The following is a 5,144-nucleotide window of genomic DNA, read 5'->3' as shown; positions in this document are numbered from 1 at the left end:
ACAAGCAGGACATATGGTTTTACCTCCGTCAAGAGGGCCCGAACCTGGGTAAAACATTGTGTCCCCTGCCTCCTGTTACCATCCACCTTAGACGAACCGTTCGGGACCCCCTACCCGAGATCCGCCAGTTTTGACACCGACAACATGGCAAGCTGCAACACGCAAGCAAAAGACATGGCAACGACGGCGAATAACTGGAAAACACATGGCGCATCGGACTCTGGGCGTCACAGAGATTGAACTAGGTATGATGATATCGATGATCGAATCTCGGGCAAGTAACATACCGATGACAAAGGGAACACCGTATGTTGTTATGCAGTTTGATCGATAAAGATCTTCGTAGAATATGTAGGAGTCAATATGAGCATCCAGGTTCCGCTATTGGTTATTGATCGAAGATGTGTCTCGGTCATGTCTACATAGTTCTCTGACGATTTGTATTATGAGTTATGTGATTTGATGACTGAAGTATGTTCGGAGTCCCGGATGAGATCACAGACATGACGAGGAGTCTCGAAATGGTTGAGAGGTAAAGATCGATATATTGGAAGATTATATTCGGACACCAGAATGGTTCCGAAGTGTTTCGGGTATTTTTCGGAGTACCGGAAGGTTACCGGAACCCCCCGGGGAAGTAATGGGCCGTAATGGGCTTTAGGGGAAAGGAGAGAAGGGCCTCAAGGGGTGCCCCCCCATGGCTGGTCCGAATTGGACTAGGAGGGGGCGCCCCCCCCCCCCCCTCTTTCCTTCTCCGCTCTTCCTCCTTCCCTCCTTCTCCTAGTTGGAATAGGAAAGGGGGGCGAATCCGACTTGGACCGGGAGTCCAAGTAGGACTCCCCCCTATGGTGCACTCCCCCTTGGGCCGACCTCCTCTTCCACCCTCCTTTATATACGTGGGAGGGGGCACCCCAAAGTCACACCAAGTCTTCTCTTAGCCGTGTGCGGTGCCCCCCTCCACAGTTACACACCTCACTCATATGTCGTAGTGCTTAGGCGAAGCCCTGCGCCGGTAACTGCATCATCACCATCAACACGCCGTCGTGCTGACGAAACTCTCCATTGTCCTCAACTGTATCAAGAGCTCGAGGGATGTCATCGTGCTGAACGTGGAGGTGCCGTATGTTCGGTGCTAGGATCGGTTGGATCACGAAGGCGTTCGACTACATCACCTGTGTTACTAAACGCTTCCGCTTTCGGTCTACGAGGGTACGTAGACACACTCTCTCCTCTCGTTGCTATGCATCTCCTAGATAGGTCTTGCGTGATCGTAGGATTTTTTTGAAATACTGCGTTCCCCAACAGTGGCATCCGAGCCAGGTCTATGCGTAGATGTTATATGCACGAGTAGAACACAAAGAGTTGTGGGCGATAATAGTCATACTGCTTACCACCAGCATCTTACTTTGATTCGGCGGTATTGTTGGATGAAGTGCCCTAGACTGACATTACATGACTGCGTTCATGAGACTGGTTCTACCGACGTGCTTCGCACACAGGTGGCTGGCGGGTGTCTATTTCTCCAACATTAGTTGAATCGAGTTTGATTACGGTCGGTCCTTGTTGAAGGTTAAAACAGCATACTTGATGAAATATCATTGTCATTTTGATGCGTAGGTAAGAACGGTTCTTGCTAAAAGCCCGTAGCAGCCATGTAAAACTTGCAAAAACAAAGTAGAGGATGTCTAACTTGTTTTTACAGGGCATGTTGTGATGTGGTATGGTCAAGACGTGATGAGATATAAATTGTTGTATGAGATTATCATGTTTTGTAAAAGTTATCCGCAACTAGCAGGAGCCTTATGGTTGTCGCTTTATTGTATGAAATGCAATCGCCATGTAATTGCTTTACTTTATCACTAAGCGGTAGCGATAGTCGTGGAAGCAATAGTTGGCAAGACGAAAATGATGCTACGATGGAGATCAAGGTGTCAAGCCGGTGAAGATGGAGATCATGATGGTGCTTTGGAGATGGAGATCAAAGGCACAAGATGATGATGGCCATATCATGTCAAATATTTTGATTGCATGTGATGTTTATCCTTTATGCATCTTATTTTGCTTAGTACGACGGTAGCATTATAAGATGATCCCTCATTAATTTTCAAGGTACAAGTGTTCTCCCTGAGTATGCACTATTGCTACAGTTCGTTGTGCCGAGACACCACGTGATGATCGGGTGTGATAAGCTCTACGTTCACATACAACGGGTGCAAGCCAGTTTTGCACATGCAGAATACTCGGGTTAAACTTGACGAGCCTAGCATATGAAGATATGGCCTCAGAACACTAAAAGGTCTAATGTGAATCATATAGTAGATATGATCAACATAGTGATGTTCACCATGGAAAACTACTCCATCTCACGTGATGATCCGACATACTTTAGTTGATATGGATCATGTGATCATTTAGATGACTCGAGGGATGTCTATCTAAGTGGGAGTTCTTAAGTAATATGATTAATCAATTTATCATGAACTTAGTACATGATAGTATTTGCATGTCTATGTTGTTGTAGACCAATGGCCCATGCTACCGTCCCCTTGAATTTTAATGCGTTCCTAGAGAAAGCAAAGTTGAAAGATGATGGTAGCAACTACACGGACTGGGTCCGTAACTTGAGGATTATCCTCATTGTTGCACAGAAGAATTACGTCCTGGAAGCACCGCTAGGTGCAAAACCCGCTCCAGGACCAACTCCGGACGTTGTGAACGTCTGGCAGAGCAAAGCTGATGACTACTCGATAATTTAGTGTGCCGTGCTTTACGGCTTAGAATCGGGACTTCAAAGACATTTTGAACGTCATGGAGCATATGAGATGTTCCAGGAATTGAAGTTAATATTTCAAGCAAATGCCCTAATTGAGAGATATGAAGTCTCCAATAAGTTCTATAGCTGCAAAATGGAGGAGAATAGTTCTGTCAGTAAACATATACTCAGAATGTCTGGGTACCACAACCACTTGACTCAACTGGGAGTTAATCTTCCTGATGATAGTGTCATTTACAGAGTTCTTCAATCACTGCCACCAAGCTACAAAATCTTCATGATGAACTATAATATGCAAGGGATGGATAAGACAATTCCCGAGCTCTTCGCAATGCTAAGGGTTGCAGATGTAGAAATCAAGAAGGAGCATAAAGTGTTGATGGTTAACAAGACCACTAGTATCAAGAAAAAGGGCAAAGGGAAGAAGGGGGACTTCAAGAAGAACGGCAAGCAAGTTGCTGCTCAAGTGAAGAAGCCCAAGTCTCAACCTAAGCCTAAGACTGAGTTCTTCTATTGCAAAGGGACTGGTCACTGGAAGCGGAACAGCCCCAAGTATTTGGCGGATAAGAAGGATGACAAAGTGAAAGGTATATTTGATATACATGTTATTGATGCGTGCCTTACTAATGCTCGTAGTAGCGCCTGGGTATTGGATACTGGTTATGTCGCTCATATTTGCAACTCGAAACAGGGGCTACAGATTAAAGAAGATTGGCCAAGGATGAGGTGACGATGCGCGTGGGAAATGGTTCCAAAGTCGATGTGATCGCCGTCGGCACGCTACCTCTACATCTACCATCGGGATTAGTTTTAGACCTAAATAATTGTTATTTGGTGCCAGCGGTGAGCATGAACATTATATTTGGATCTTGTTTGATGTGCTACGGTCATTCATTTAAATAAGAGAATAATGGTTGTTCTATTTATATGAGTAATATCTTTTATGGTCATGCACCCTTGATGAGTGGTCTATTTTTGTTGAATCTCTATAGTAGTGACACACATATTCATAATATTGAAGCCAAAAGATGCAAGGTTAATAATGATAGTGCAAATTATTTGTGGCACTGCCGTTTGGGTCATATTGGTGTAAAGCTCATGAAGAAACTCCATGCTGATGGGATTTTGGAATCACTTGATTATGAATCACTTGATGCTTGTGAACCATGCCTCATGGGCAAGATGACTAAGACTCCGTTCTCTGGAACAATGGAGTGAGCAACTAGCTTATTGGAAATAATACATACTGATGTATGTGGTCCAATGAGTGCTGAGGCTCGCGGCGGGTATCGTTATTTTATGACCTTCACAGATGATTTGAGCAGACATGGGTAGATCTATTTGATGAAACATAAGTCTGAAACATTTGAAAGGTTCAAAGAATTTTAGAGTGAAGTGGAAAATCATCGTAACAAGAAAATAAAGTTTCTACGATCTGATCGTGGAGGTGAATATTTGAGTTATGAGTTTGGCCTTCATTTGAAACAATGTGGAATAGTTTCGCAACTCACACCACCTGGAGCACCACGGCGTAATGGTGTGTTCGAACATCGTAACCGTACTTTATTAGATATGGAGCGATCTATGATGTCTCTTACTGATTTACCGCTATTGTTTTGGGGTTATGCTTTAGAGACGGTTGCATTCAAGTTAAATAGGGCACCATCTAAATCCGTTGAGATGACACCATATGAACTATGGTTTGGCAAGAAACCTAAGCTATCGTTTCTTAAAGTTTGGGGCTACGATGCTTATGTGAAAAAGCTTCAACCTGATAAGCTCGAACCCAAATCACTTGATAAAGTTTTGAAGAAGTTCAAAATGGATCAGTCAAAGAAAGGATTCTTGCCTGTGTTGCAAGGTGTGAAGTTGAGACAGACTCAACGCCCAATCACTGTAGAAGATACAGAGAAAATGAAAGTCATTCCCTATGCCTCAGCCATAGGTTCTATCATGTATCCAATGTTGTGTACCAAACCTAATGTGTGCCTTGCTACAAGTTTAGCAGGGAGCTACCAAAGTAATCTAGGAGTGGATCACTGGACAACGGTGAAGAACATCCTGAAATACCTGAAAAGTACTAAGGATATATGTAAAACCCACAATGCGGCTATATCTCCCACGTGTCGGGGCACGACTTAGAGGCATAGCCGCATGGTAGGCATGTCGCAAGAGGGGTAATCTTTACACATCTCATGTACTGAATAAGAAAGGGATAAAGAGTTGGCTTACAATCGCCACTTCACACAAATACAAGTTGTCATACATCATCCAGAATACAAACAAGGTCCGACTACGGAACCAAAATAAAAGAAGACAACCCCAAATGCTAGATCCCCGATCGTCCCAACTGGGCACCACTACTGATCAA

Source organism: Triticum dicoccoides, chromosome 1A (genome assembly GCF_002162155.2).
Source record: "Triticum dicoccoides isolate Atlit2015 ecotype Zavitan chromosome 1A, WEW_v2.0, whole genome shotgun sequence".
In the NCBI taxonomy this organism is placed as follows: domain Eukaryota; kingdom Viridiplantae; phylum Streptophyta; class Magnoliopsida; order Poales; family Poaceae; genus Triticum; species Triticum dicoccoides.
Note: the sequence above shows the minus strand (reverse complement) of the source record.